At 33.2% G+C, this 12,164-nt stretch overlaps 2 long non-coding RNA genes across 2 annotated transcripts; both read left to right on the plus strand.

Annotated features, from left to right (window-relative positions):
• The first annotated feature begins 49 nt into the window (after positions 1 to 49).
• On the plus strand, positions 50 to 1,773 carry LOC108949839. The gene is made up of 3 exons (XR_003396301.1): positions 50 to 600; positions 746 to 852; positions 1,734 to 1,773. It is a non-coding gene; the product is annotated as an uncharacterized LOC108949839 (long non-coding RNA).
• Positions 1,774 to 2,934: 1,161 nt separating this feature from the next.
• Positions 2,935 to 4,544, plus strand: LOC113474600. Its single transcript, XR_003396295.1, has 4 exons — positions 2,935 to 3,078; positions 3,296 to 3,599; positions 3,864 to 4,034; positions 4,179 to 4,544. It is a non-coding gene; the product is annotated as an uncharacterized LOC113474600 (long non-coding RNA).
• The last annotated feature ends 7,620 nt before the right edge of the window (positions 4,545 to 12,164 follow it).

Below are 12,164 nucleotides of genomic sequence, written 5' to 3' on the forward strand. Positions count from 1 at the left end.
TGTGACCGGACAGATTACTCATATATATGTGGATCTACGCCAATCATTCCTTAGTGCTTCCTGTGGGTGTGCTTACTTCCTTATTTAATCTTTGTGACACTGCTAACGCAATTCAGTATTTCACTCTAGTGTCAATTAAAATAAACTTTGCCGTTACACAATAAGACACACTAGCAAGTATATATTTAGAATATAAACATCTTAATTGTTTGAACAGGCAATTATTTACCATTTTACCTAACATTTGATAGATCTGATCTGTTACAAGTGTTACTACTTAATTCAATTTAACATATGTTACCCTTAACTTCATGCTGTGATATTAAAGCTATTTTATAGCCTTTATTTATTGGTAATTTGAGTGGGTGTGCTTTACTCATTGTTGGCTTGAGCGGGGAGAGATTGCTTTGCCTCATTATGTGTCATGCCATTAAATTACTCATTCTACATATCATTGCCAAACAATATTATTCTATCGAAATATTATTTATATCTAAACCTGTAAAAAAAAATTTAATACGAACATTACGTGCAGACAGATTGGAACCAGCATTAAGGGTGTATGTGGAGCAACATATTAAAGGCACACCAATGCATGAGGTTAGTGGTGGAACTTACATATCTGTTTTTAATAATATTGATTTGGAATATTAATTGGGTTTACAACAGTTTTGTTTATTTGGGTTCTTTATGGGCATGGCTTTCTATATAATACTAATCAGAACCATTCACCCCTATACAACAGAATAAGAAGCAGGCTTGATAAGCATTATGACACAACAGAGGGATGTATGCCATCATATGCAAAAATCTATTTTTAAAGGTTCAAGTGGCCATATAGATCCAAATGAGGTAATCTTGTTTTAATATTTCATATAATTTCTTGTTTTAATATTTCATTTCTTAATGAGACACAGCTTAGCAAACTGTTAACCACAGTGTGGAAACGTGAACTGTAGGTTAAGTAATCATAATAAAAAAGTTTATATTTTGATTTAAAACCAAATTGAATAACAACTGGCTAAACTTTTTTTAACATTAGAAATACCGTTTAATATCTTTTATGCATCAATAGTCTACATAAGTAACATGAACTGCCTAACAAACTGTACACTCTAAAAAAGTCCTATGTTGCTTTATTCTACCTTTTCTTACCCTGTTCACTTCGTATCATACATCATTGTCAAACAATCAGAACTGACTCTTTGTAGTAACATACATAAAATAATAAAGGATCCATTATTAAAAAGAAATAATATTTTAATAAAAAACATGCTTTATTAAAATAGTCAGAGCTGATTGTATGGTAATGATATATAGTTATCAAATAAAAGAAAATTGTAAAGTTTGTAGTTAATCGTATTGACACACCCTCACAGCACAACAACATGTTATGGATGAATGACCAACAATGTCAAACACAGGGGGCCAGACAGAAGAGAAAAATAACAAAATCAGTGGGGCAGAACATAAACGCAGAACATAATAGGGGAAGGGCACCTCTAAAATATAATATGAACTGGTAACAATGGTGACTTTTAAATAAATAACTTAGGGAGTCAGTTTCAGGAACACACATCATTTGGAACATTTTTTTATGTCTGTAGAAACACCATGCATTGTCCATACATTAGCCAGTTAATAATTAACAAGAAAAATGCAAACATGGTGTACATTTTTCAAAATAATTTCTGCGCTTATAAATCTAAATTTTCATCTTTGCCGATTTTTAGTTGGGAAATCGTAGAATCGGATGCAGAAGCAATGAGAAAGATGGAAGAGGTTGCTGTGGTCACTGCTCTCCACAACATCCTTGCTCCTCGCCTCCCAATGAAAGAGGATTGGAGCTTGGTCTCCACTTTTGTCATAAACTTATGGCTGGGATGCAGATGTTTATTTCGGATTAGAAGAAGAGGAAGAAGAAAAGAGGACCGAAGTCCCAAAAGGGGAATTCACCATTCACCCAGAGGACTGGGATGAAGAGATGAATGCTGATGTAATTACAGGTATGTCTAACCAGATTTATACTTGATATTTAGGCACCTCTGCTATAAAACAGAAAAACATCTTGCTTAATAAAACATACCTTGCCTATATGTATAAAATGAAATATAATGTTGTGGGTAACTATAGATTTAGCCTTTGAAAACATTGTTCTGTTTAATATTTTTTTTCTGTGAGTCACTAATTTAAAAATTATTTAAACAACATTGGTGGTAATAGCCAATGGTACCAAGATATGATTGCTGTGGTGCATCTACATAACATGTAATGCCAGAATACTGGTCTATACTTAACTTTTGTTACAGATTTTAAAACTTATATTTTATAAAAATGGATGTCATTTTAATTATGTTTTATATTAAAATAATTTTTTTTAGATATGGGTCAATCCAACCTTGCAATTAATGGGATTCCTCCAGTGGAAGAAGAATTGGACGAAGATGAGCAAGAAGAAGAAGATAATGTGGAGCACAGTAACATGGGAGGATCATTAGAGATCATTCCGGAACCAGAGTTCCAGGATCAACCAATAGAAGAAATAAGAAGTAAAACATCTTAATCACCAACATACCACACATACACCATTGCTACTCTTCCTTATATAAGTGCAGAGGAATACCATGTAAGAAATTTAAACTTTAAAAAGGAAAGTATAACTCTTTTTGTCTAACTTTAACAAGATATAAGCATATTTTCTAAATCACTAGGAATTGAGATTTTCCGATTTGTTGAATCTTTTAAACCACCATATTTTGAATGAATGAATAAAGGCATGATTTATTATTATTATTTTTTGTTTCTGGCTTAATTATTTTGTTATTCTGGTTAATTCAGGTCAAAATTAATCTTACATATAACTTCTACTATATTTAGAAAACAAGTTGTATAAAATATTTTCATATTTTGTTTTCACTTAAGCGCATACCCTCATGCTGATGAAATGTGAACATCAAGCTCGCGCCCTCGTGAGGCCACTAATTCACCATTCAAACACAGCTGGGTGGCGTAAAGACCGCTCTTCTGATAAATTACAAGCTGTTTAGGTCGAAGACTTCTTTGTCCGGATTCTTTTTTGTAAGTAATCTTTCTTTATGTAGTTTGGTAGCAGATTACAATCATTATGTAATTTAGCATCCTTCAGTCGGAGTATACTAACAAAATATATAGGAACATAAGATTTTAAGCAAAGATAAGAATCTGTTGCCCGTTTTAACTTGTATGCCCCTGCAAAGACACAAAAGTGTTTTGAACAATGGACAGAAAACATTGTTACTAAAATTCTCATTTTCAGTGTATGTCCAGAACACCGCCTTCAAGTGACAGCACTAGCTCTACTCAATATACAGCTAGATGGCGCTGACGCTGCATTCACAGAAGAAGAAACAACATTTCTGGTTCATGGCAATCCTGGATTTGATCATTCTCTCTATCAGTCTCTCAGACTTCGAGTGCTCTCCCTCTATTCCGGACTGGCTCCCAGCTGACAGATGGGAGGACTTGTTGGCATTCTCAGTCCTCCCAGGATCACTAGAGGGCATATGTGTTCCAAAAATAACGAACAATGAAAGGTGTGGTTCCATGAGGTGGCACCAGAGGTATATATTTTAAATATTCTAGACTGAGTTAAAAGGATAATTTTGATTTTATTGTTGAAATTAGTTGAACAGCTGCCCTTAGATCTATGAGCATTTCATAAATTGTGTAAATTGTGTTGTTGGAGTGTAGCCCAACAGTTGGCTGTACAAAGAGAAACATTGATCTATTAACCTTATATTGCTACCAATTGCTCTAGGCGACTACACTTCTAAAGCCTGAGAATGAAAAAATTATCCGACCTTTATGAACCAAAAAATTTACAGACGGTGCCATTCCCAACATCATCATTTGACAATTTACCTGATGATGATTCGAACGCTGAACTCTCTGATTTTCAGCGTTTACTTTTAATACGAACATTATGTGCTGACAGATTGGAACCAGCATTAAGGGTGTATGTGGAGCAACATATTGAAGGCACACCTATGCATGAGGTTAGTGGTGCAATTTACATATCTGTTTTTAATAATATTGATTTGGAATATTAATTGGGTTTACAACAGTTTGTTTATTTGGGTTATTCATAGACATGGCTTTCTATATAATACTAATGAGAACCGTTCACCCCTATACAACAGAATAAGAAGCAGGCTTGATAAGCATTATGACACAACAGAGGGATGTATGCCATCATATGCAAAAATCTATTTTTATCGGTTGAAGTGGCCGTACAGATCCAAATGAGGCAATCTTGTTATAATATTTAATATAAACTAAATTAATAACAATGCTGTGTAATAATGTATGGGCTAAAAATGTTTTGCAGAGATTTGTATATTTGCCCGATAGCCATTTTAAATCATAGAAATTATTGAAACACAACAAGAACATAAGAGTTTAAAATTTTCTTACCGGAACGATTTTCTTAATGAGAAACAGCTAAGCAAACTTTTTACCACAGTGTTAAAACAGGAACTGTAGGTTAAGTAATGATAATAAAAAAGTTTATATAAATTGTGGCCAAACAGAGTGAGTAGGAACAGATTATAATGTCCCGAATCTGCTCGCCCAGCTAAACAATAGCATGTTAAATGTAGCTGTTCCAACCAGGCTTGCTTTGCCATAATTGCTCAACATATTAGGTTTGTTTATCTTAACATTGGTTGTCTCATGCTATGCTATATTACATTGAGAACATGCGACAAAACATGACAAATGCAAAGATTTAATGTAAGGTTGGCTCATCATTCATTATATGTGAGACTTTTTGGAAATCAAAGCTGTATTGTTTTTGGTAACAAGTATTCAGATTTAATCTCAAAAATTGGTTCATCAAGCTAACGTCCCAATGTGGCAGACTTATAGAATACAAACCTAAATTTAAATTTTTATTTTGACCTCACTATTTAAATATGACATCACATTTAGCACAGTAAATGCAGTTCAACCAGACCGACGTCTAGTTCTTGAGATTCAGCTTCTCTCACAAGGATTCACTCAAGCTGATCAACTATCAAGGAAACTTTGTGTCTTCCTTGATCTCTGCAGCTCCCTGCTGTCAACCCTACCAACACACCAAGGTACTAGTTTACATTATAGTTGTATTCATGATAATGTAAATAAATCAAGAGAGTCACAACACAAAATAAAAAAAAAGTTACAACAAAATTGATACAAACCGGTAAAAGTTGCAAGTGAGCGCATGCGAGGTAAAAACAGGATTTTCATAATTGTGAATCTCATTTAGTCATCATCACTTGTATCATCACTCGTATCATCACTTGTATCATCACTTGTATCACCACACATATCATCAAGCAGTATACGCCACTGTGCATCAAGCTCCTCATTACTTTCTTCTCCCGATATAAATCGTTTCAGAAAATGAAAAGTAACAAAAGTGTTTTCTCGCATGCCTGTTTCTAATTCCAAACCATTTGCAATATATCCACGAATGGCATGAACGTTACAGATAAATGAATTAAGGTAGTTTTTTAAACCAAAGTGACATTTTGCAAGTAGAAAGTAACGGTCAAGTTTAACAAAGTTAGCAAATATCCCTTGAATTGTTAATACTTGGTTTAGTATGGATTCCGCTTCAGTAAATTCTTTAAATCCCAACAAAAAAGTGGCTTGAGTTAATAACATAAATTGACAATCCCAATTGTTTGTATAGACTGAGTTTAAACGATTCAGCTGTGATAAACTCCTTAACACCTCACTAGCTAACTCCCGTTGCTTCATAATTTCCAAAGCCAAAGTGTAACTAAACATAGCCCACCAGCAATAACCAAATTCGTTTTTGTGTTTTTTCCTACAAATTAATCTGCTTCCTCTTAAAATAACTTGTAATTGATTATTTAACATTTCCACTTCATCGGTTATATCACCCATCAATACAAGAAAGTAAATTATGAATGCCTTGGCAACAAATTCTTCTTCTTCTCTTTTACAATATTCTAATGTGTTTTTGGCAATAGTTAAACCAACAACAGGATTATTTTCAAACATGGCTGTATAGCGTATTACATCGCGGATAAACTTCAATGCAATATCAAAGGTTTCCTCAGTGATATTTGTTTCATTTTCGGCAAATAATTGACATTCCCTTTTACAATCTTCCTCCATATTTAACATACCCAGTGTAAGAATCCTGGTAGTTAGGGTTATCATTCTGTTGTTAAATGAACCAAAGTCTGTACTCCAAAAATCTTCAGTTAGCTGTGTTGTTGTTGTAACAAACTGAATCAAGCTTTCCTTTCCCACTAATGCTACTAAATTTGTAACTAGAGTCTCTATATCAAAATCATCAATTACAGAAATAACGTCTTCTTGCTTTCCACTCTTCATATACATTTTAAATCGTACCTCCAATGCCACAGCCACCATAAACTTTAATTTATGTGTGGTTTCTTCATCAAAAAAACCAATGTCTTTTATTCTATCCAATATATCGAAACAAGAGGCTTCTGGGATGTGATGAATTCTGCCAAGAGCGGCAATAAATAAGGTTGCGTTTCTGTAGATCAGACGTTTAATGTTGTTTTCTTTGGCTTTTAATTGTAAAAGCTCTACTTGATACCGCATCATGAAAGTATTCAGATCCTCATTTATCTGTTCTTTTACTTGTTTAAATTCACTGGATTTATCATTTTCAACAACAATTAAGTTTGCTCTTCGTTCGAAATCTTTGTACAAAGTTTGATCACCAGCTACGTAGCAAGTTTTGGACAAAATATCGGCGAGATGATATCCTTGTTTCATATCTACTTCACTGTCTAAGTATTTCAGCATTTCCACTACTGGTTTAATTAGTTCTGTTTTCCAAGGCTTGTTTTTAGTTGGTTGTTGCCGGCCAAGTGGCATTTTGCTTGTCTGTGGTAGCATACTGTCAAAGCAGACTCCTCTGGGAAAAATGCTATCATAAAACCAGTCTTCCTTTTCTCCATTTAGTGTTGGAATTGCAACTGCAGGAATTATGGTTTCTTGAAGGTTGATCACAATAATGTGAAAGATAGTGGTAAACCACCTGAAGTATCGCATAACCTTTTTTCTTTTCTGTTTTTTCATAGATTTCTTTCTTTTCATCCTTTTTTTTGTTCTATTTGTTTTTTCAACTTTATCATCCAGAACAATAACATGCTCAAAATCAGAATGCAAAGTAATCTGGGCACGAGCTAATGACCCCATTCCTACAACTGTGTATTTACACGGTGGCTTCCCCATGATCTTTTCACATTTGTCAGACACATACTTCATTAACTTTGTGTAATTTGCGGTGACATCATCTTGCATCTTCCTCACGCTGTTTATTTTGTGTTTCTGTAAAGCAACAAGTTCTTCTCCTTCCACATTATCTGCTATCAATGGAAGTTCAACAGTCTTTAATCTGTTCCTATAACTCTCAAGCTTCTGTTTCACTTCTTTAGAAAATTCAACCAAATTTTCGTTTTTCGTCTTAGCTCTTGCTACTTTAAGAGCAGTGTTGCACAAACTTTCTAAATTTCTCTTTATTTCAGTATTTTCCTTGTCTCGAATAATAGCAGCATTGAAAAGTGCAGCACTGCGAACGTAGCTCAACTTTTTATATTTAGTATTTGCTGCATATAACTTGGCCATTCCAAGAAGAGCTTGTGATGATTCTTTTAAATCTTCTTTATTGTCCTTACCACAAGCCAGCTTCAACCTTTTAACAAGCCTCTCTTCCTCCTCACACTTTTCACTTCTGTCTAGATGGTGTGTTTCCATTACAAAAATATTAATATTAAAAATTATTTTTATATCTTCCTGTAAATTATCATTTGTTTGTTCTAAAATGACTTTTTTATTATTTAAAACTGCTATATTTTAAATTGATGCAATGTAAAATATAGGTCAACCCATGGGTGTCTGATTGCTCACTATAGTAATGGATGTTACATTTTATTCAAACCCTTTTTTTCCTAAAAGTGGATTAAAGTTTTGGTGATAGCTTTTTTTACAATATCATTTTTTAGTCTGATGAAATGTGTCTTAGCTGTATTCAGAAATTAAAATCTTGACGCAATAATTTCTTCCTAAAAAGCATGTTCTTGTGCTGGATTTGTGGACATGTACTGTATGCCACACACTTTACATTATTGCACACAAAGCATAGATCAAATGGTACAAACACTGAAGTGTTTAATCACCTTATATTAAAAACACTGTTTTATTTCTCAAACATCTTTCAAGTAAATTAATTTTCTTAAATGTCAATAGCCTACACAATTACTTGAACTTCCTAACAAACTGTTCCCTTTAAATATTTTCCCAAAAAATAACCTAACCTGTTTCTGCTCTCCTTTTTATAACATTGTATACCATTTAATTGTTTAGGTCTATTCAGTTTTCTATTACACACAATTGACTGGGTAAAGAACTTCTTTTTTACTGAACAAAAGGCGCAAGTAACAAAGCAAGTAAAATTGAATTTGTATGGGATGAAAACACCGAAATATTCTAAGAGACGTAATATAATATCACGAACGAATGAATAAATGTTTCCATTGCCTATACAGCGATACATACCATTGTGCTACATTACTGCTTTCTTACTTTGTTACCTATATCATATATCATTGCCAAACAATAAGATCGGCCTCTTTGTTCTACCACAAATAAAAGAATTACGATTTTATTGTTAAAAAAATTGAAGACCCGTACAATTAGACTAATGTTTTTCTAAACCAAGCTGATTTTCATTATATTATTCTTATGTGAATGAAAACCTGAAAAAATATTGTATTCTTGCTTTTACTTGTAATTATGTATTTTTTTTTCAGTTTTAGGATGGTGATTGTGCAAGCTCAACGTCAGAAACAGTGGTGTTCGAACATCATGCATGTCCCCGTGGTATTGGCCTTAAACACAATACTTTAAGCAGTCTGTTTTCACCACTTTCTGTGAATATTGGTATTTGTATTTATTGGTAAATCATTTATTTATTTTAAGAATAACATCAGTTTATGGTTGTATTATTACATGGGTTTAATAACTTATCAAACATTTTACATGCATTATTTTATGCAATAAGGGTAAATGTGTTTAATACATTGTAGCTTACTTTAATTCTGTTAACTTAATATCAAACATTAGAAAGGGCTGTGGTAAATATGACTTAAACTAGGGAAAAATAAGCACAATAAGACCATTTCATAGTTGTATATATAAATTACTGCCTATGTGTTCGTGTTACAGAGAATAATGAACAGCGAAAGGTGTGGTTCCATGAGGTGGCACCAGAGGTACAGATTTTAAATATTCTAGTTAGACTTAGTTAACAAAATTATTATGATTTTATTGCTTAAGTTCTCTGATTTCCAAAGTTTACTTTTAATACGAACATTACATGCAGACCGATTGAAACCGGCATTAAGGGTGTATGTGGAGCAACATATTGAAGGCACTCCCATGCATGAGGTTAGTAGTGAATTTTTTTATTAACATATATCTTTTGAATAATAATGATTTTAAGTTTTATTGGGTTTACAACAGTTTCATTATTTTTGGGTTCTTTATGGGCATAGCTTTCCATATAATACTAATCAGAACCATTCACCCCTACACAACAGAATAAGAAGCAGGCTTGATAAGCATTATGACACAACAGAGGGATGTATGCCATCATATGCAAAAAAATATTTTTAATGGTTCAAGTGGCCGTACAGATCCAAATGAGGCAATCTTGTTATAATATTTAATATAAACTAAATTAATAACAATGCTGTGTAATAATATATGGGCTAAAAATGTTTTGCAGAGATTTGTCTATTTGCCCGATAGCCATTTTAAATCATAGAAATTATTGAAACGCAATAAGAACATAAGAGTTTAAAATTTTCTTACCGGAACGATTTTCTTAATGAGAAACAGCTAAGCAAACTTTTTACCACAGTGTTAAAACAGGAACTGTAGGTTAAGTAAAGATAATAAAAAGTTTATATTTTGATTTAAAACCAAATTGAATAACAACTGGCTAAACTTTAAGAATACTTTGGTGTTGATTATGCTGTATGGAAAGACGTGGTTGGGAGGTTTTGGTGAATTACAATTATGACGGTCATTTTTAAAACCTAATAACTTCGGCATCTAAGGTGAAAAGTGTAAAAACCAAACAAACTTTCAGTTATTTACCTGCACCACAAGTACAACTCTGTGTCTCTCTAATTTCGACTAGCTTTTTGCTCCAGTGCTCTCAGTTGCCAGGCCACAATGGATAAATAGGTTGCCGTTATGAGTTAAGAGGTCATGGTCATGATTTCTCCTCCCAACTGCTGTATGTTTCACCACACTAGATGGTGCTAAAGAGCTATAGAATTCGAAAACTGGATTTAAAAGCAAGTTAAATCATGTAGTTGAAATTGTGGCCAAACAGAGTGAGTAGGAACAGATTATAATGTCCCGAATCTGCTCGCCCAGCTAAACAATAGCATGTTAAATGTAGCTGTTCCAACCAGGCTTGCTTTGCCATAATTGCTCAACATATTAGGTTTGTTTATCTTAACATTGGTTGTCTCATGCTATGCTATATTACATTGAGAACATGCGACAAAACATGACAAATGCAAAGATTTAATGTAAGGTTGGCTCATCATTCATTATATGTGAGACTTTTTGGAAATCAAAGCTGTATTGTTTTTGGTAACAAGTATTCAGATTTAATCTCAAAAATTGGTTCATCAAGCTAACGTCCCAATGTGGCAGACTTATAGAATACAAACCTAAATTTAAATTTTTATTTTGACCTCACTATTTAAATATGACATCACATTTAGCACAGTAAATGCAGTTCAACCAGACCGTTGTCTGGTTCTTGTTCTTGAGATTCAGCTTCTCTCACAAGGATTCACTCAAGCTGATCAACTATTAAGGAAACTTTGTGTCTTTCTTGATCTTTGCAGCTCCCTGTTATCAACCCTACCAACACACCAAAGTACTATTTTACATTATAATTGTATTCATGATAATGTAAGTCAGTCAAGAGAATCATAACACACATTAAAAAAAAGTAGCAACAAAATTGAAAAATATGATACTAACACTTAACTTTGGTTAAGATATTTAAATGTCATTTACACACGAACAGTTTAAAGTTGGAATGAGGCGCATGCGAGGACAAAACATATAAAAACATGATTTTCATAATTGTGAATCTATTTTAGTCATCATCACTTGTATCACCACACTTATCATCAAGCAGTATCACCACACATATCATTAAGCAGTATACGCCACTGTGCTTCAAGCTCCTCATTACTTTCTTCTCCCGACAAAAATCGCTTCAGAAAATGAAAAGTAACAAAAGTGTTTTCTCGCATGCCCGTTCCTATTTCCGCACCATTTGCAATACATACACGAATACCATGAACGTTGCAGATAAATGATTCAAGGTAGTTTTTTAAACCAAAGTGCCATTTTGCAAGTAAAAAGTAACACTAATGCTTAACACGTTTAGCCATTATTCCTTGAATTGGTAATAATTGAATTAGTACTGATTGAGCTTTACTGAATTCTTTAAATTGAATCAAAACAAAAACTTGAATAAAAAACATATAAAAACAACCCCAATTGTTTGTATACTCTGAGTTTAACTGATTCAGCTGTGATAAACTCCTGAACACATCAATAGCTAACTCATGTTGCTTCATACGTTCCAAAGCCCAGGCATAACTAAACATAGCCCACCAGCAATCATGGAATTTGTTTTTGTGTTTTTTTCTACAAATTAATCCGCTTCCTTTTAAAATAACTTGTAATTGATTATTTAACATTCCCACTTCATCGGTTATACCACCTATCAATACAAGAAAGCGAATCATGAATGCCTTAGCAACAAATTCTTCTTCTTCCCTTTTACAATATTCTAGTGTGTTTTTGACAATAATCAAACCAACAGCAAGATTATTTTCAAACATGGCTGTATAACGTATTACATCGCAAATAAACTTTAATACAATATCAAAGGTTTCCTCAGTGATATTTGTTTCATCTTCGACAAATTTTTGACATTCCTTTTTAAAATCTTCCTCCATATTTAACATACCCAGTGTAAGAATCCTGGTAGTTAGGGTTATCATTCTGTTGTTAAATGAACCAAAGTCTGT

The sequence above is a fragment of the Ciona intestinalis genome, chromosome 10 (genome assembly GCF_000224145.3).
Source record: "Ciona intestinalis chromosome 10, KH, whole genome shotgun sequence".
NCBI lineage: Eukaryota > Metazoa > Chordata > Ascidiacea > Phlebobranchia > Cionidae > Ciona > Ciona intestinalis.